The 22,730-nt window shown below is 35.8% G+C and overlaps 1 non-coding gene across 1 annotated transcript; it reads left to right on the forward strand.

The window, feature by feature from the left end:
• Positions 1-244: 244 nt before the first annotated feature.
• On the forward strand, positions 245-351 carry LOC141698824 (small nucleolar RNA R71). Its single transcript, XR_012565325.1, has one exon. It is a non-coding gene; the product is annotated as a small nucleolar RNA R71 (small nucleolar RNA).
• The last annotated feature ends 22,379 nt before the right edge of the window (positions 352-22,730 follow it).

Consider the following 22,730-nt stretch of genomic DNA (forward strand, 5'->3'; position numbering starts at 1 on the left):
CGACAGCGCCTGGAGCTGCGCTGCAATAGCGGTGGCTGCATCGACTTCCAGAATACCTGCTACCTTCTCAGGCATCATCCTCTGAGTTGGGTTTTGATGCTCATTTGCAGCCATAGTCTCGATAAGATTATAAGCCTCAGTATAGCTTTGAGCTCATAAGGCGCCTCCAGCTGCTGCATCGAACATGGGCCGAGATTGGGCCCCCAAACCATTATAGAAACCAGTGATCACCATCCAATCGGGCATTCCATGATGTGGACACTTTCTCAACATTTCCTTGTAGCGTTCCCAAGCTTCGCACATAGATTCTGTAGGTTGCTGCGCAAACTGAGTAAGAGCACTCCTCATAGCAGCAGTCTTTGCCATCGGATAAAACTTCACCAGAAACTTTTGCGCAAGATCTTGCCAAGTAGTGATGGACCCAGCTGGTTCAGAATGTAACCAGTCCTTAGCTTTGTCCCTCAGTGAATATGGGAAAAGCCTCAGCTTGATAGCCTCATCAGTCACGCCATTGTACTTGAAAGTGCTGTAGATCTCGATAAAATTCCTTATGTGCATGTTGGGGTCTTCAGTCGCAGCTCCTCCAAAAGAAATAGAATTCTGCACCATCTGAATAGTGCCCGGCTTGATTTCAAAGGTGTTAGCTTGAATAGCCGGATGGAGAATGCTTGACTGAATGTCATCAATTTTTGCCGAGAAAAGTCCATAAGAGTTGGATCAGCCTGAACAATACGATCACCCATGATTACTGGTTCTTTCCGCTCAGTTCCTGAATCCGAATCTTCAAAATCTATCTTCTCCGGAATATCAAGAACTTCGTCTGTCTCTTCAGCTGTATCTAAAGTCCTCTTGCGAGTACGAGAACGAGTTTGCATAAATGCTCGCTAAAGTATCTGAAACATAACCAGAAACAATAAGTAACAACTACGTCCTAATCACTGAGTCCTAATGACCAATGATGGTAAGTACATAAACTAAACAAATACGCCGAGTCCCCGGCAGCGGCGCCAAAAACTTGTTAGGGCGAAAACACGCGCTAATATTCACGCAAGTATACGCGTTCGCAAGTAATATAGAATACTTTCTAGTTCGTTCCCACAAAGACTCAGACTAATTATTGTCTAATTAAACTCACGCACTAATGTATGATTACTTCTCAATGTTAAGACACTAACACTTAGAATTGTTGACTAAATATTAACTACAATTAATTACTTAATTTATCACTTAATTAACACTTCAATTATTAAAACACTCATGAGATCACAACTTCATTACTACTTCCTTCAATAGTTATTGTTATTACCTTTAGCATGTGACAGTGATGATATTAATCGAATAACACGAAACTGATAAAAGCCAACTTTCATTGTACTAATACCATTCTACCAAACATCCATAATTAAGATAGAAGTTGAATAGTCATCAATTATGTTGAGTTCCTATATGTCTACAGAAATTGACAACACAACGATTTAAGCACAAGTTATTCCTTTTGGTTACACAGGGCGAATAAAACTGTTAGAGTTACCCACTAATCATGCACACCATACATGAACCTATGCTAGCATGGCAAGTTCTAAATCTCACAATCCACCGTCGCTTCACAAGAGATTAACACTCTATCTTATATGTTCACGACGCACATAAGACGAATACGCATAACCAATACTAGATATCATACAATCATCACACACTAAAGTATTAAACAATTAACTAAAGAATTCCATAGTAAATCCGTTGCGACCCCATGATCACGATTAGCCCTTAATAGCACTTATCGTCATCATGGGTTCATATGAAATCATGATAAACAAACACAAGAAAATAATAACTAAACTAATTATATTAAATCAGAGTACGTCACAAGAGTAAATAGGTTCAAAGTAAGAAAACTAGCATCCAACGTTACAACGAAACAAGAATCACAAGAAAATATGCTTCCTCTTCGTTGCTGCATGCTAAAACGGTCTTCTTCCTTATCTCCTTCGCTCCTTGCTTAATACCACGATCCTCTCTCTTGAAAACGTCTCCAAATCTACTTATATAATATTCCCATAAAACTCAGATTACATAGAAGTGGAAGCCAAACAGAAGTAGAAGTCTAAAAACAACTATTTAATTTCCCGACCCTGCGCGGCCGCTCAGCATAGCTGAGCGGGCGCTCAGCTTCCTGCGCGGCCGCTCAGCATTGCTGAGCGGGCGCTCAGGACCCTACTGGAAAAATCCTGAGTTTGCTCCGTTTCTTCGCCGTAATCTGCCCCTTTTTTTCCTCTCTCAATGGTGAACACATGCTAAGGCTTATTCTTGATGATTACTCCTCCGAAATGCAACTAATACCCTGAAATGCATAAACACTAGAAAAACGCATCAAATACACAAAATACTTGATTTCAAGGCACCAATTTAAGCCATTTTAAGATGTTCTAAGTGGTATAAAATGCCACTTATCAGGAAACAGAAAGAATCTTTGGTATCTAGATAGTGGTTTGTAATAACTCGAATTTTTGAGACTTTGTAAAAATGTTAATGAATAGTAACCGTGACAGATGGGGAAAACTTTTTAGCCCACACTATGTTGAGCATGAGAAAATGAGTTTCGAAGTTGATATTATGATTATACGTACCAAATGAGTGTATGTAAACGCTATTAGTTTTCGAAGAAAACGAACTTTAAAAAACGACCATATTTGCGAATCATCGTGGATTACGGGAATCACAATATAATTACGAATTTAAAAACCCTACAGATTTGTATCCAACTACGATAATTCAAAACATAAAAAATACATATAAAAGGATTTACGTCGCGAACCGTTTACGAGAAAGTATTACGAAAACGTTTAAGCGACCGAACAATAGCGTAAACGATTAAATAAATGTAACGCACTAACTAACCATGGTAGAATAGTAACCATGGTTACTTTATCAAATAGTAAGCTAAGCTTAACCTAAGGCTGAAGAATAGTAAGCTAAGCTATATAGGAGTGATCATCTAAAGCTAGAGAATAGTAAAGCTAAATGGCTAAGCTAACTAGCTTAGCTTGTAATCTAGGAATGCTAGCAAGATTTGTCCAAAGATTTGGCAACAAGAATAAATCCTAGGATATATATTAGAGAATAAAAATCAATTACAAGCTATCACTTGCATTATTTCCAAGAAGCAAGCACAAAAACACTCCCTCTCTCTCAAATACCTTCATTCGGCCCTAACACAAAAAGAAGGGAAATCAAAATCAAAACACCAACTCTAGCCATGGATAAATCCTCCCATTAATTTTCAAGCTTCATACCACCTAAACTAAGGTAAGATAAATCTTTGAGCTCTTTTTATCAAGGTTTAATGGATGAAATAAATTCAATAAAGATGATAGTGAATAGTGTGAATAGTAACTCTTCTTTGGTTTCTTGATTTTAATGGTTGTTTTAGGTTCTAAAAAACATACTAAGCACTCCCAAGACTTCACCATCATCAAGAACACATCTCAAGCTCTCAAGAAAGGTATAAATCTTTGAACCATCCTTACTTAAGATTTAAGTTCAAGATTCTTTTAGAACATAGTTGTAAAACCTAGTTTTGGTGGAAGTATTGTTGTAATCTTGATGTTTAGCTAAGTAGATTTAAGGTTGATTGTTGTTGCCTCAAGAACATGATGTTCTTGAGAGGAGTTAGTGTGATCATGTTCTTGAGAGGAGTTAGTGTGATAATGATGATATGTTGATTGTTGGTGGTAGTATAAAGATTTAAGGCATAAATGAAACTCCGATCGTAACCGTAATCTCGCTAAAACGAACAAAATATAACTTTAAGTTTCTGCAGAAAGTCCCGAAGATGTAAACTGTAGGTTTATGAAAACATTTATTATGATAGACAATGTTATAAGTATCTTTTAGGCGCTTGAATCGCTTGATTCCGATTTACGGATCAAAAGTTATGACCGTTTTACTAAAAGTGATTTACGCGACAAAAACTGCTACAAATTACGAACTTTGAAAATAAAAAGGATCGACTTAAAAATGTTCATAAATCATGAATTTTTACAGAGAGTAGTAAATTAAGTTTCCTAACTTTCATTAAAATTTCAAATGAAAATAATGATTTTTCAATTTTAAAAAAATATTGGAGTCGAGACCGCGTGATTAGAAAACCGTAGAATCCATAAGCGGAGCCGACGACGAAAATGAAAACGGACATAAGATACTTTGAAAAAGGAAGCGACCATAACAAGAACAAGGACCTAAAGGAATAATAAGGGTAATATAAGTTGAGAGGGTGCATAATAAATAGCGCATGAGTGCGAGTCGCCGTAAATTAGAACGGGACCTAACGAAACGAATTTTATTTATGATTATAGATTTCCGAGCGGAACCTAGAGCATCCTTCACCTCGAGATACTCAGGCAAGTTTACGGACCCGACTCCATTTACTGTTGTGTTGTGAAAGTATTGTTTTATTACCATTGCATAAATACCATGCTTGTCATGATACGTAATAATTGAATTTTTCACATAATGTAATGATATTATACGATAAGTATATATCGTAAAATATTTAATTCTGCTTTAAGCGTGACGTATAATTATAAGATCGAGAGTCGGTCGGGATTTTAAGATAAAAGCCCGAGAATCATTCCGGTGATATTATAGGACAATTAAAAGTCCATAGTAGTACAGTTTTAAAGGACTCAACGTCCACTTACGAAATATTAAACACCCAAACTTTTATTAAAAACGATTTCCAAAGAGCGGATTCCCTCAACTATACTTTATCGTTCGATTAAGAAATATTTACTAACTATTCCTTTATTATGGAGGAAGTATTCTCCAGTGAATAATTATTTCAAACTCGGTTAAATATTAAAGATTATTAAATTACGTAAACATAAATTAGTTGAGGAATATTATTTTAAATATTCTTTTAAAGTAAACGCATTCGAGGTTTAATTATTTAATGACTAATATTTAATTATTTATTATTTATTAAATGATTTATTTATGATTTAAAAATCATCATACCTGATATAAAATACTTTATGATTTTCGGAAAATCATTCGAATAATTTCAGAACGTCGAAGAATATTATTATAACTTATTTTAAATATTTTGATCATAGTTTTAAAAGAAACTCCCCTTTATTTACTTATCTATTGACAACGGTCAACTCACATCCTTAGTACTTCCTCCAAAAATTTTCAGAAGTACATATATATAGATATACATATAAGACAAGCTGCTCCTATCAACATGCAAAATCCTTGGGGAACTTCGATAAAGTTCGATGATTCCAGGTATATGATAGGATTTCCCTAAGGACAAGGGAGGGGTAGGATCCAAGTACTTCGTGTATTGGATAGATTGTCGGTACCATAGGAGACGGTACTATATGTACCTAAGGACCTGCGAAGTGTGTGTATACCCGAAATGAGGACACATAGCCCGTATGCGGCAAGAGTGATAACCGGGATATGAAGGTGCCGTCCTTCTAATAGTATAAAAGGTTACTATTATCGTAGTACGACTGATCATCGTATGCGGTGGCTCCAATGAATGTCCTATTCTTCCAATTAGAATTGTGATGCAATACCGTAACCCAAGCCTAGGTGCTGGGTTTACCATTAAGGTATTTGCAGGATAATAAATCTATTAAAGAATTGTTTTCAAAAGAAGGTGTGTATCACCAATGACAACTATTTTTGAATAAAACATAAACATCATATATGACGTTTTACTTAAGTTTATCATACAGTCATTTAATACTGTACATTATTTTGTTGGGCATTATAGCTCACACTTGTTTTCTTAAATTGACACAACACAACAGTGAATCAAGATGCCTATCATGAAACTGACAGTCAGGAAATGGGTAGGAAACGGCCAGCTGTTCCGTAGGATGTTTGGTACAGTACCACATGTAGACCGAATAAGCTGGATTGGTTTTCAGTTGTTTTTAGTCCGGCTTATTTATAAGTATGAATTATGTAAGGTAATCAATAAGAAACATATATTTGGCCGACGGACTAGCCTTACTTAAAGGTTATTCCCCGGTAAGACTTAATTACTTTTGGGTTGTAATAATTATCACTTTGTGATTTGATTTACTCTAGTAATGAATGGTTCGTTTTCAAGACAAAAACCTGTAAGTGTGTGTGTGTGATAAGTGTGGGGTCGTAAAGTATGAGTATTTATATATTGTGATGTGAGGTATATGGTTTATAGTGATTGAGATGGTGTGGCCTCTGAGATCCCTGACCCCGGATTTTTGGGGCGCCACATGGTTGCTCAAGGCACATGACTAGAGATTCTACCCTGCTCACTGAGTTCAAGGAAAGAGCTGGCCCAAATATTACTTTTGGAGATGATAGAAAGGGTTATATTGTGGGATATGGCTTTATTTCAAATGATAATGTCATCATTAAGGAGGTTGCCCTAATGGATGGACTCAAACATAATCTGTTGAGTATCAGCCAGCTTTGTGATAAGGGCAACTCAGTCACCTTCAATTCAGAAGTCTGTGTTGTGACAAACAAGAAAAGCAACAAAGTGGTTCTTACTGGAGTAAGAAAAGGAAATGTGTATCTAGATGACTTTAACTCAACAAATGCAGAATATATAACCTGCTTCCTCAGTAAAGCAAGTCAAGATGAAATTTGGCTATGGCACAAGAAGTTGTCCCATCTAAACTTCAAGACCATGAATGAGTTAGTCAAGAAAGAACTAGTTAGAGGTTTTCCTCAAGTGGGGTTTTCAAAGGATGGATTGTGTGATTCCTGCCAAAAAGGAAAGTAGATTAAAGCATCATTCAAAAGGAAGCTTGAATCAACAATTGAATAACCTTTGCAATTATTGCACATGGATTTATTTGGACCAGTCAATGTATTTCTACCTCAAGGAAAAGATATTTCCTAGTAATTGTAGATGATTTCTCAAAGTTCTCTTGGACATATTTTCTGAAATCCAAAGATGAAGCTAGTGAAATCATCATCAATCACATAAGACAAGTTAACAATCATCCTGACTTCAAAGTTAGAAGGATCAGGAGTGACAATGGAACTGAGTTTAAGAATTCTGTGATGAGATCATTTTGTGAAGAGAATGGGATCATGCATGAGTTCTCTGCAGCTAGAACTCCACAACAAAATGGAGTGGTAGAAAGGAAGAACAGATCTCTCATTGAAGCTGCAAGGACAATGCTGGAAGAATCAAAGTTGTCAACATACTTTTGGGCTGAAGCTGTGAATACTGTATGTTACACTCAGAATATTTCTTTGATCAATCAAGCAAAGTGCATGACACCCAACCAATTGTTTAAGAATAGGAAAACAACTCTAAATTTCTTACATGTCTTTGGCTGTAAATGCTATATCTTAAAGAATCAAACTGATCAACATGGAAAGTTTGATGCCAAGGCAGATGAAGGAATTTTTATTAGATATGTTGTTGGAAAAGCATTTAGAGTCTGCAATCTAAGAACCAACATTTTAATGGAATCTGTACATGTTGTGTTTCATGATAAAAAGATTGAAGGACTGCAAGATGAAGATTTCCACGAGAGTCTCAAATTTGATAATGTTGAAATGGTTAGTGATGACAGTGATGAAGAAAGTGATCAAAAAATAGTGACTAAGGATAATGTGGAAAAATCTACTACTAATGAAGCACACAACTCAACATCTGTAGAGTTACAGAATGCTTCATCCGTCGGTAGACAATCAGCTTCATCCGTCGAGATACAAAGTGCATCATCTGTCGGAACAATGAGGGAAGCTAGGAGTCAAGACAGATCACTTATAGAAAGAACTCCATCTTTAAGTCAAAGATCCATAAATTCAGGGGGAGTTTCTTTTAATCAAAACCCATTCACACATCAAGAGAACATTGAGGCATCTTCATCAAGAGCTAATCTACCACAACAGAGAAAATGGACAAGAGATCACCCTTATGAGCTCATTATTGGTGATGCATCTTCTAGAGTTCAGACAAGGAAAGCAATTCAAAAGAATGTCTGTATAGAAGCTTCCTATCTAAGGACGAAACAAACAAGGTAGAAGAAGCTCTGTTGGATCTTGATTGGATTTTAGCTATGCAGGAAGAGATAAACCAATTTGAAAGGAACAATGTATGGAAGCTGGTAACTAAGTCTAAAGGGAAGAATTCAATTGACACCAAGTGGGTATTCAGAAACAAGATGGATGAAAATGGAATAGTAATCAGGGACAAAGCTAGATTGGTTGCTAAGGGCCATTGTCAATAAGAAGGAATAGATTTTGATAAAACTTTTGCTCCTGTTGCAAGACTTGAAGCCATCAGAATTTTCCTAGCCTATGCAGCCCATGCCAATTTCAAAGTCTATCAAATGGATGTTAAAAATGCCTTTCTGAATGGAGATTTGGAGGATGAAGTCTATGTCAGTCAGCCTCCTGGTTTTGAGGATCCAAATTATCCTGAATATGTCTACTATCTTCTGAAAGCATTTTATGGATTGAAGCAAGCACCTAGAGCCTGGTATGATACTTTGTCAAAGTTTCTATTAGAAAATCATTTCACTAGAGGTATAGTTGATAAAACTCTATTCTTTAGAAATGTTAATGGCTCTAGCATACTTGTTCAAATTTGTGTAGATGATATTATTTTTTGGCTCTACAGGTGAAAAACTTTGCAAAAAGTGATTCATACTAATGCAAAGTAAGTATGAAATGAGCATGGTGGGACAACTAACTTACTTTCTTGGTTTACAAGTTAAGCAAGTTAGTGATGAAATATTCATTAGTTAAACCAAATATATTTATGATCTTTTAAAGAAGTTTGAACTAATGGATTGCACATCTACAAAAACTCTCATGGCCACTGCTACTAAACTTGAATTAAACACTACTGGATAGTCTGTGGATATTTCAAATTATAGAGGCATGGTTGGCTCACTTTTGTACTTAACAGCTAGTAGGTCAGATATAATATTTTCTACTTGTCTTTGTGCTAGATTTCAGGATGATCCTAGAGAATCTCACTTAATAGCTATTAAGAGAATTTTCAGATATCTCAAGGGTACACCAAAACTTGGCATTTGGTACCCTATAGATTCTGGTTTTGATCTAACAGGTTATTCAGATGGAGATTATGCAGGTTTTAGAATTGATAGAAAAAGTACAACATGAACCTGTCAATTTCTAGAAAATAAGCTAGTATCCTAGTTCAGTAAAAAGCAAAATTCAGTTTCTACTTCTACAGCAGAAGCTGAATATATTATTGCTGGTAGTTGCTCTGCACAGATTTTATGGATAAAAAACCAATTGCTAGACTATGGTCTGCAAGTGGAAAGAATTTCTATTTTCTGTGATAACACTAGTGCAATTTCCATTACTGAAAATCCAGTACAGCATTCAAGAACAAAGCACATAGACATCAAGTACCACTTCATTAGGGAACATGTAATGAATGGTACTGTGAACCTTCATTTTGTTCTAAGTGAAAAGCAGAATGCAGATTTCTTTACCAAGCCACTTGATGAATCCACCTTTTCCAGGTTGGTAAGTGAGTTAGGTATGATAAATTCTTGAATTCTTTATGATATTTTTGCAAGTTGTAATGCAGCCAGAAACTTAACTGATTTTTCTGTTTTGGATGAAATTTTGGCTAAGTGAAAAATTACAACCCGACGGATGCTCATTATCCATCGAGTTTGATCATCCGTGTAACATCCCCAAATCCGGGGTCGGGGATCCGGGTTGTCACGAGTTCCATTTCCCTTAATAACACCCAATCTTAATAAATAATCAACTATTCTGTACTGTGACCCCACCATAAACACACACACCACAAGTTATAGTCTCAGAGATGAATATCCAAAAATAATCACAAGTCGTTTTATTCCACAATTATATGCCAATACACCTTAAAAGGGTTTCAGAATAAATTTACATTTCTTTGCCATTATTACAATTCATAATATACATAAGTCTGGTACATCATTAGCTGAAAACTTAGCCTATTGGTAATTTCTACCTCAGCTACAGCGGCCTCAACGCTTCCAGAAAGCTGCGGAACGTTTCCTATCCGCTTGCGAATTGGGAGCTTGGTCCTGTTCATCTTATCTATCTAATGTTGTGTGATGAAAGAAGAAAGCAAGGGTGAGCAGCAAGCCCACCAAAATAATATGTATAATGATTAACAATATATGAGCCTTCTCATAGTACTCATGAAAGTCTTGGTCAAAAGAAATGAACCAAGTTTGATATCTTAATGCGATGAAGTCGCAAAATATTCAGTATATATACATATATACTTTTCAAAATCTTGGAAGTCCTCTTCCATACATAATATAAACAGAGTTCCAGTTTATAACTGTATAAAACTATCGTTGCAAGGTGATCTCATATATCTAACCTTGACTCAACGTTTTTCTGAAAATCTTTGACATGCATAAGATAATCATTTACTAGATATAAGTTTTTAAAAGATGAAGTTACAAGATACTCCAATATACTTATATCTTTTCCAAATACTACTTGAACTACCACCGTTCAAGTTATAACTAGTTCAAAAGTTTATCACATAGATGAGACTACAAGATAATACTTGAATAGATTCAATCTTTAAAATATCATCAAAATAAAATGAAGTTATGAGATACTTCATTTGATGCAAACATCATTTTGAAAACTTGACCCTGCCAACACTCAACAATCGCCCAACTGTAGCCTTTCTATCGAAGTGCTCTGGGTAGTGTTGCAGAAATATCCAATTGGATGATGAACTCATTACGGGAGTTTGCCGTGCCAGGAAGACCACTTACGATGATCAGTCGTAGTAGTACAACCCCACCATTTTCTACATATAGAAGAGAACCTGTCGGATTTACTTGTCAACTGAACACTGAACTCCTAAGGAATGGACCGCCTTAGCGGAACTTCCAGGCCATTTGGGCCAATATAATAAGGCTGGGCCGGCGCCACTCGACCACTTACGCCACTCCTAGTTCAGATGAAATCCATGACTCTGAAACGTAAAGCTCGTTCCCCCTTTCCCCAAGTAGAAACTTGTTGATACGGCTCCACCAAGAAGTCGTATCTAGTTGGAAAGGAGAACTCACCGATATTTCCCAGGCGATGCCTGTTAATGGATTAACTTGTTCCAAGAATTTTACTTCCCGAGTGTTGGGTAAGTAATCAATTCATTTAACAAAACAGCAACCTTGTTGTGAATATAAAACACACCACAGAGCCGGATCCCTCAGGTTTTGAGCGAGTATTTAAATCCCCTTCGAAAGGAGGATCTTAAATATAAAAATGAGTTTTGGGATCCGCTCTAACTTTTAAAAATCATTTTGAAGATTCGCAAAACATTTTTAAGAATGTTTGGAGTGATGCTGATTTAACAAAATAAATCAGTCCCAATATATTAGAAAATATCTGAATATTATTATTTAAATAATATTTCCATAAAGAATAATCTTTATAAAAATAATTGAAGTAGAAGTTTTAAAACTTATACTTGAAATGAATATTAAATAACCAAAGATATACCTATACGAAAGTACTATCTTTATTTGAATAATCAAAAGTGAGTTTGATTATCGACACCTTATTCTTTAATAAAATAAAGAATATATCTCAGCAAATAATCGGAGTCATAGATCCTCAAATGAATATTCAAATAATATTCAATAAATAAAATAAGCTGAGTCATAAGCCCTCGAATGAATATTCGAAATAATATTCAATAAATAAATAAGCTGAGTCATAAGCCCTCGAATGAATATTCGAAATAATATTCAATAAATAAATAAGCTGAGTCATAAGCCCTCGAATGAATATTCGAAATAATATTCAATAAATAAATAAGCTGAGTCATAAGCCCTCGAATGAATATTCGAAATAATATTCATTAAATAATAAGTTCAGTCATAATATCTCGAATGAATATTATAAATAATATTCATTAAATAAAATAAAGGAGTCATACATCCTCAAATGAATATCCAGGTAATATTCAATAAATAATATAAAGGAGTCATAAGTCCTCGAATGAATATTCAAGATAATATTCATTAATAAAATAAAGTTATCGAATAAACCTTATTCGATTAATAGTTTTGAAAACTATAACCATATATATATAAAATCTACTCGGGATGCTCGACTCCCGGTTTTAGAAAATGTTTTCACCTTTGGGTCCCTATACTAAGGGTATATGCAAATTACCGCTATTCTCTAGCACAGGTATTATCAACTGAACCAACAGATATATATGGCAAGAATACGAAACAGGCATGCATATATACCATATCACATGCTACAATATATCGCAAGAATTTGCTAATATAACCATCATACATCTATTACAAGATAATGCATATACAAGTGTATACATCACAACAACAGTATAACGGGTAGAAAACTTGCCTGAGCGACTGGGGGTGATAAAAGGCTCGGGACGAGTCTGGTAACCTATAAACAACAAGTAAGTTGGAATTAAACCAAAGTCACTTGTAAATCTATACTTTAACTAACTTAGACTCTAACGCTTGTTTTGCGCTTACTGATTCTCTTAAGTTACTCGAGTACCCTCGGCTCCACCATTTTTAATAATTTAACCATTACGAGTTTTAAGGCGATTCCTTCGCGAGTGTCTTACCAACTGCCTAACATACGTAACATAATTATTTCATAAATTAATTAACCCTTTAAGGTCTTTAACCTATATTTCAAAGTAAGGCGAGGGGTAATGGTTCGGTCGCGAAACGCCGTTACTTAAAATGGTCGTTTCTCCTAAACCGTACATCGGATTCAAACGAACCACATATCAAAACGAAGCTTGTAACATGAACTATCTAATCATGGCAATGGTCAAAACCTAACAGGGAGTTCTCGGGTCCTGATGTTAAGAGCAAAAACAGTCTAAAGTAAATCGGACATTACGACGGCTATATTTACGCGATTTCCCAAATTTTTACCATTCCAAATCATATCAATCCAACTACCAATCAATAAAAACTCAAGATACACATCAATGCTACTGATTTCAGTCATAATAAGCTCAAGGATCGCAATCCAATCATATATTATAACATCTCCAAATTCAACTAAACTACTTAACAATTAAGCTTGAATCATGCTTATCATTCAAATAACTACTCATCCATCCAAACCATCTCCAAACTTCAACATTCAAACTTATTACTAAAGGGTGTGAAGATTTATATCTTTCTTGGAGGGTGAAAAGTTACTAGGCAGCCTTATGGAGCCTCCTACAAGCTTGATCTTTCCAAAGAAATCAAGAACACAAAGTTAGGCTTTAAAGTTTCTAAAAGTCCGATTGAAAGAACTGTAAAAATAAGGGTCTTACTATGATTATTTAGATGAGACTTGTGAACAAGAGTTGTAGGTCATCTCAATACCTTTCCAACGAGCTATAGAACACAACATTTGAGTGAGTATTGAAGGAGATATGGCAGTTTAAAGTTGCTGGGTTTGTTTTGGCCGAGAGCTTTTGCTCTTGGAAGCAAAAGTCAACTTCTAATTTTTGTGTTTTATGATATTTGCTTGGTTGCTTCTCCTTTTTGCCTTGGAAAATGTTTTAGCTTTTTACCATGGTAAATTTTACATGGCCCAAAATCAACCAACAAAACAAAACCCCTTGTCATGCTTATGTCATCTTGCACATGTCATAATGCTTCCACTTGTCCACACCTTGTTGGTTTGATGAAATCATCATCCCTAACCTCCTTGATTAACTCCTAATTGCTTGCCTAATGACCGCTGATCTGTTATACGGTTCGCTTAACTTTCGTTTTCGTTTATCGTTTGAGGGATCATACCCGGGATCTTATTACTTAGGTTTCTTTAACCGTTCTCAATACATTATATTCCTTTCATGATCCTCTCTTATAATCCTTGAATTTAAATCCTTTTTATTCTGTTACCTTATACTCAATTCTTTCTGTATCTGGTAGATTTTCGGGAAAAATCAAAGTGTTCGAATTTGGATTCTGACGATCTTTACATACACTTATTTATCATATAGAGTACTAATAATATCCCAGAAGATCAATAAAAGAGCCCCTACATAGTGTGGTATGAAAAGTTTTCTTATTCAGCATAATCAGCAAAATCACTATTCATAAGGGTTTCAAAAATTCCAAAATTTGGGGTTATTACAGTCTCCCATTCTTAAAAGGATTCCGTCCCGGAAACAGATAGAAAATGAATAGGGATACTTTCTTAGCATTACACTTTCTAACTCTCAAGTAAATTTTTCCCACATTGTGGTTCTTCCATCAAACTCTGAATAGTTTGATAACCCTTCTCCTAAGTACTTGTTCCTTTTTCAATCTATAACCCTTCCTGGTTGCTCCATATAGGTTACGTCTGGTTGCATGTCTATGCGCTCATATGCCCCTATTTATCTGGCATCTGAATTACACTTCCTTAACATTGATACGTGAAACACGTTATGACTTGCTACATGTTCTGGGGTAAGGCTAGCTCATATGCTAACTTCCCAATACTTCTTAATATATCCAAGGGTCCGACAAATTGTGGACTTAGCTTTCCTTTCTTTCTGAATCTCATCAATCCTTTCCAAGGGTTTCCAAGGGGATACCTTTAACAACACTAGGTCCCCTACTTCCTATTCTTTGTCCTTTCCTGTCAAATCAACATACTTCTTATGTCCATCTTGGGTACTACCAGCCGTCCTCTGATTAGATCTATTATATCCTTGGTCCGTTGGACTACTGCGGGTCCGAGCATCTTGCGCTCTACAACTTCATCCTAACATAAGGGAGATCGACATTGTCTTCCCTCAAGGATCTCATAAGGCGACAACTCGATAATGACATATGATCTATTATCGTAAGAAAACTCAATCTGTGTTAAGTGATCATTCCAATTTCTTTCAAGTCTATTGCACAGACTCTCATTATAGCTTTTAGCATTAGAGCTTTTGCTTCTCAATACCCATTCTTTTCCAGTTCGTAATCGCTACTACCTTCCGTTCCTAATATTATACTGGTTATACTTTTGCTCGTTAGCGTTCTATAACCTTTTAATAACCTCGTCAACCTTAGTATCACGAATGTGTTTCCATTCCGAATACCACCACAACTTTACTATTCCTTTTTCAGCTGCTTCTATCTTCCAAAATTTGATCAATCATATAGAAGTAAAGGAATTTGTTGAGAGATCACTATGATCATGAACACTTGTTCTATTGCATAGTTAGTACAGAAGGTGGCCAACCTTTAGTACTTGACAAGCAATTAAACAACAGATGGTATCCTACTAGGCTTCTATCACACAGATAGATAGTCATTCGGCAATACCTCCCCTTCTGGAAGGGTTGTTCTTCTCAGCTTATATGAAATGAAAAGAAGAGAAAAGAATGAATTGAAGAGAATTGTGTATATGAGAAAAAAATATACTGCCACAAAATATCTGGCTTGGAACCTACCTCTGAACTATAGAGGTTTGTCATAGGAGAACAAAACATATGTATATATATATCAAGTATTATCGCATCGCATTTCACATGCTTAAATATTTACTATTCCATCCATCATTCTATGGACCCATGCTCTTCCTCGAGCTTATACACAATCACCTTTGAAACTCCCTCGATATCGAAAATCGAATCTGGGATCTCATTCTAGACATCATCGTTACTAGAATTCTATGCGTGCACCGCAACCTTCCTCATATAGTAATACGACTCTCTTTTCATAAGAGGGAATAAATATTCAATAGTTAGATACTCTACTTAATTAGTCTATCAATGATAACTTATACACTACCACGACCCGATTAGTGGTACTCAATCTCAACATCCATTCCAATACAACTCTCACGGTTGTAATCAGCTCATTACTCGCAGAATCATTGTTGCATTACTATGGTCCACTACTGACCCACTGTAGTCATTCATTTTCCATGAAGTCTTTATAGCTAACCATACAGAGTCCATACATCTCGTATCTAATTCTTCTAAGGAGGTAACATGATCACCGTTCATGATTCATGAAGAACACTCCTGAACTTGACGTACTTACATGACATGAAGCAGATAAAATTGCAGAAGAGTTTCAGTCAAAGCAACGATAGCAGGTGAATACCACTCTTAATCATATGCCTTAATTAGAAGACTTAACTCAAGGGTTCGTCTAGTCCTTTTTGAAACATGGTCCTGGCTTATCTCAAGATAGTATCTTCTGAGATAGATAGCCCGCTCATGGCGATTACACGAATTAAACCTTTACCAACTACTATTACGGTTGGGTATTGCACAGTCATCAGAAGGAATGTCAATCTTCCAAACCATAATACAACCCTCATAGCTTTAACCATCATCACTGTATTCCTTTGGCACAAGCACCTATAATTATCCTTTTACCTTTAAAGTGTCGGCCACCTCTTTGGCCTTTCCTGATAGTAACATTTCCTTACAGTCAATGTCATTTTAACCACCTCCAAATAAATTTTCTACCTCATTTTAATCACTGCTTATGTGAAGATGTTTTCCTTAAAATCTGGTGAGTAAAAAAAAATCACCATTTTTCCATAAGTTATTGCCTCAGTCTTTAGAGGTTAATCACTGTCATGACTGACTCTCAATCATACTTAGAACATCTTTTATCTTAGGCCCTAATTGCCCTGAACAATTTCGACCTTTACTGGTTCGATCCATACCTTCTCGTGGTTTAACACGTGCCCCACTTGGCATCATTATAATTACGTCATATTTCCTTTATCAACATTTCTATTCTTGAGAATTTTGAATATTACCTTTCTCCTTGTAAAACCTCTAAGGCTATCCTTGAATCGTTCCTCCTGTATTCCCTAGATACAGGGCATATCAAAATACCATTTACTAATACTAGAACCATTGTCTATGTACTTCTGAAAAATTTCTTTACTGATCTTCAAAGGTTGTTGTTACCTTGATCCTTTCCAATTCATACTTGTCAAAACTCATGCTGTCCCTATTAAGGGTGGATGCCAACCTTTATGCATTCCCCTAGGATTCATCTCAAGTTATCGAAGTTATATCCTTAATTCCACCTTTAAAAAAATACTTGCATCCTTTCATGGATAAATCAAGTCATATATTCTTGATAGATTATCTTATTCATCATTCCCACCTCGATAGTCTATACCTAATTTCATAATAACATCTGTATTCAAAATAAGGTCAATCAATATGGCCTCCAAAAGATAACAACGGTTATCCGCTTTTCTTACCTAATTTGGTAACGATAACAAGGATGTTCTGGAAGATATTGGTCGTGTTCAACGTGAACCTCATCTTAATAATTCCTTATTTACTTTTGTTGTTTATCTCAACAGTCACCTCAATGTTGGGATATCTTTCATATCTGGCATCTCCCTTTCTGGATATCGAGCCACCGATCTTACACTTCACATTCTTGAAGGTCACTTCCTTCATCCAATTTTCCTAATTTCTTACTTCCTTGTCTCCTCAGTCTATCCGCGTCTCATTATTTATCCTTCGAACTATCTCAAGGTTTCCTCGAATCCTCCCAACTTACAGGGGATAAAATATATGTATCTCTTATGCCTTCAACCATCAATTTTAACTCATGGTAAATCACCCTCATCCTGACGATTACATACTTTTCTATTTCTATTGCTACGAGTCTTTAGGGTTTCCTCATACCCAATTCCTTTATCATTCCTCAAACTCTATTGCCTTTATATTCCTTTCCACTTCGGTTCCTTTTTTTCTTTCTCTTATCATTATTTCATGAACCAACACAACATAAGCATTGATTTCAAACATCCCGTCATTCTGGATTCGTGTCCTTAGAACGAATCTTGACAACTTTTACCACTTAGCTTCATATTTCATCATACTCGGCCTCCTTTGTTCTGGCTCTAAAGCTTTTACACTCTCTCCATAACCTTGGGAATTACTTTCCCGAAAACAATTGGCTGAACTTTAATCAGTTTATTATAATCTCTTGCTCTGTTCCTTCCTTGGCCTTTCACCAACGGGTGGTCTCTCTCTTAGGAGGGTAAGTGACAAAAATAGTCTTTTGTGGTTCGTCAATCATTTAGAATCTCAAATGATCCCTCTATTTCCTTTAGCCAGGCTCTTGCCTCGACTGGGTCAACCTGTTCCTTGGAACTCTGAGAGCTTAGCGACTTAAAGGTCATGAAAGAATTTCCTACCGCATTGTTTCCTCAAGGTGGTGGTTGGGGATAATAGTCTAAGTTCTTTTTAGACAGGTCCATGAATTTCCGTATAGGAGTACCGTCTCGGGTCTCCTTTCTTTACTCGACTTTCTGTTTCCTTAGTATGAAATGTTTCATCCTTCTCCCACAATCAGGGTTATCCTACATGTTTTTAATCCTCATTTTCCACTTCATTATGTTATGGGTTCCTTCTATCTTGATGGCGACCTCCCTGACTATCACGTTCAGGGTTTTGCTCTAAATCTTATTCCTCAAACTAGCTTTCATCTAAGATCTCATCTTTAAGCTCTTGAACATTTGGAACCCAAATTTTGTAGGAATACCTCATTATTCCTTTCTCATCTTTCTCGGTATTAATCTTTTATCTAATTGTTGGCTTTTTGCCTTCCTTCATCACTTTTTCTGGCACAATATGTTCTTTTCCGATAATTCAGACTGTGTTGCAATCTCAAACAGCTTTTCAGTATCGGCTCCGGTTACCTTCATATCTATTTCAATTTTCTCAAAATCTCTTATCAACTCTCCCAAAGACATTATCATCTTGAGTCTCTCCTTTACACTAAGGGCATTAGCCACCATTTTGGCTTTCCCTGGATGATACAGAATCTCCCAATCATAATTCTTGATTAGCTCTAACCGCCTCCTCTGGCGTATGTTGAGCTCTTTCTACGTAAAAATGTCCTAGAGCTCCTATGGTTTGTGAATCTCGCACTTCTCTCCATACAGGTAGTGCCTCCAATATTTAGGGCAAAACTATTGCCACGAGCCCAAGCTCATGGGTGGGGATATCGAATTTTATATTCCTTAATTGTCTTGACGCGGACGTGATTATCTTGCTGTGCTGTATAAGAAGCACCCTAATTCCTTATGCGAAGCGTCACTTACAAATCACAAAATCTCTCTTCTTCTTTTTTTCCATCCGGCAACGCCAACACAGGGGCCGTCACCAACCTTTGCTTCAGTTCTTAAAAGCTGTTCTCACATTTCTCTGTCTATTCGAACTTCTCAGTCTTATGAGTAAGCCGCGTTAAAGGGGGCTACTATCTTTACAAACTTGAACGAACCTCCGGTAGTGACCGGCCAATCCTACCTCTGGTAGTTTCCCTAACCATGGTCATCAATTCCTCAATGGTCCTTTATTCATTCTTGTCAGGATCCTCCATGGGATCCTCCTCAGCAACTGTCCCTTCTAGGACAATATCCTCAACCGTTACATCCTCAATATCAACATCATCCGGTCCTACGTTAGGACGCTCTATCGGATCCATAATCTGATCTCCAATAAGTAATAAAACATCATCGCATTATTGCTCATCAACCTTAGGGTTCGGTGTCCCGCTACCATATACGATAACGAACTACGCTTCTATCACGATATATATAAGGGTTCCCATAAGGGTTTTAACTGTCAGTACTACGTTAGGTAGCCCGACTATGAACTTGGCAAGAGTTCTTATTATCTTAGTGAACTTATTATCTTTACGTCACATCATCTCTGAGGTTTATAATGCTTAGCTCTAATACCACTGCTGTAACATCCCCAAATCCGGGGTCGGGGATCCGGGTTATAACGAGTTCCATTTCCATTAATAACACCCAATCTTAATAAATAATCAACTATTTTGTACTGTGACCCCACCATAAACACACACACCACAAGTTATAGTCTCAGAGATGAATATCCAAAAATAATCACAAGTCGTTTTATTCCACAATTATATGTCAATACACCTTAAAAGGGTTTCTGAATAAATTTACATTTCTTTGCCATTATTACAATTCATAATATACATAAGTCTGGTACATCATTAGCTGAAAACTTAGCCTATTGGTAATTTCTACCTCAGCTACAGCGGCCTCAACGCTTCCAGAAAGCTGCGAAACATTTCCTATCCGCTTGCGAATTGGGAGCTTGGTCCTGTTCATCTTATCTATCTAATGTTGTGTGATGAAAGAAGAAAGCAAGGGTGAGCAGCAAGCCCACCAAAATAATATGTATAATGATTAACAATATATGAACCTTCTCATAGTACTCATTAAAGTCTTGGTCAAAAGAAATGAACCAAGTTTGATATCTTAATGCATTGAAGTCGCAAAATATTCAGTATATATACATATATACTTTTCAAAATCTTGGAAGTCCTCTTCCATACATAATATACACAGAGTTCCAGTTTATAACTGTATAAAACTATCGTTGCAAGGTGATCTCATATATCTAACCTTGACTCAACGTTTTTCTGAAAATCTTTGACATGCATAAGATAATCATTTACTAGATATAAGTTTTTAAAAGATGAAGTTACAAGATACTCCAATATACTTATATCTTTTCCAAATACTACTTGAACTACCACCGTTCAAGTTATAATTAGTTCAACAGTTCATCACATAGATGAGACTACAAGATAATACTTGAATAGATTCAATCTTTAAAATATCATCAAAATAAAATGAAGTTATGAGATACTTCATTTGATGCAAACATCATTTTGAAAACTTGACCCTGCCAACACTCAACAATCGCCCAACCGTAGCCTTTCTATCGAAGTGCTCTGGGTAGTGTTGCAATTATATCCAATTGGATGATGAACTCATTACGGGAGTTTGCCGCGCCAGGAAGACCACTTACGAAGATCAGTCGTAGTAGTACAACCCCACCATTTTCTACATGTAGAGGAGAACCTGTCGGATTTACTTGTCAATCGAACACTGAACTCCTAAGGAATGAACCGCCTTAGCGGAACTTCCAGGCCATTTGGGCCAATATAATAAGGTTGGGCCGGCGCCACTCGACCACTTACGCCACTCCTAGTTCAGATGAAATCCATGACTCTGAAACGTAAAGCTCGTTCCCCCTTTCCCCAAGTAGAAACTTGTTGATACGGCTCCACCAAGAAGTCGTATCTAGTTGGAAAGGAGAACTCACCGATATTTCCCAGGCGATTCCTGTTAATGGATTAACTTGTTCCAAGAATTTTACTTCCCGAGTGTTGGGTAAGTAATCAATTCATTTAACAAAACAACAACCTTGTTGCGAATATAAAACACACCACAGAGCCGGATCCCTCAGGTTTTGAGCGAGTATTTAAATCCCCTTCGAAAGGAGGATCTTAAATATAAAAATGAGTTTTGGGATCCGCTCTAACTTTTAAAAATCATTTTGAAGATTTGCAAAACATTTTTAAGAATGTTTGGAGTGATGCTGATTTAATAAAATAAATCAGTCCCAATATATTAGAAAATATCTGAATATTATTATTTAAATAATATTTCCATAAAGAATAATCTTTATAAAAATAATTGAAGTTGAAGTTTTAAAACTTATACTTGAAATGAATATTAAATAACCAAAGATATACCTATACGAAAGTACTATCTTTATTTGAATAATCAAAAGTGAGTTTGATTATCGACACCTTATTCTATAATAAAATAAAGAATATATCTCAGCAAATAATCGGAGTCATAGATCCTCAAATGAATATTCAAATAATATTCAATAAATAAAATAAGCTGAGTCATAAGCCCTCGAATGAATATTCGAAATAATATTCAATAAATAAATAAGCTGAGTCATAAGCCCTCGAATGAATATTCGAAATAATATTCAATAAATAAATAAGCTGAGTCATAAGCCCTCGAATGAATATTCGAAATAATATTCAATAAATAAGCTGAGTCATAAGCCCTCGAATGAATATTCGAAATAATATTCATTAAATAATAAGCTGAGTCATAATACCTCGAATGAATATTATAAATAATATTATTAAATAAAATAAAGGAGTCATACATCCTCAAATGAATATCCAGGTAATATTCAATAAATAATATAAAGGAGTCATAAGTCCTCGAATGAATATTCAAGATAATATTCATTAATAAAATAAAGTTATCGAATAAACCTTATTCGATTAATAGTTTTGAAAACTATAACCATATATATATATATATATATAAATATATATATATAAAATCTACTCGGGATCCTCGACTCCCGGTTTTAGAAAATGTTTTCACCTTTGGGTCCCTATACTAAGGGTATATGCAAATTACCGCTATTCTCTAGCACAGGTATTATCAACTGAACCAACAGATATATATGGCAAGAATACGAAACAGGCATGCATATATACCATATCACATGCTACAATATATCGCAAGAATTTGCTAATATAACCATCATGCATCTATTACAAGATAATGCATATACACGTGTATACATCACAACAACAGTATAACGGGTAGAAAACTTGTCTGAGCGACTTGAGGTGATAAAAGGCTCGGGACGGGTCTGGTAACCTATAAACAACAAGTAAGTTGGAATTAAACCAAAGTCACTTGTAAATCTATACTTTAACTAACTTAGACTCTAACGCTTGTTTTGCGCTTACTGATTCTCTTAAGTTACTCGAGTACCCTCGGCTCCACCATTTTTAATAATTTAACCATTACGAGTTTTAAGGCGATTCCTTCACGAGTGTCTTACCAACTGCCTAACATACTTAACATAATTGTTT

This window comes from Apium graveolens, chromosome 11 (assembly GCF_009905375.1).
Source record: "Apium graveolens cultivar Ventura chromosome 11, ASM990537v1, whole genome shotgun sequence".
Lineage (NCBI taxonomy): Eukaryota > Viridiplantae > Streptophyta > Magnoliopsida > Apiales > Apiaceae > Apium > Apium graveolens.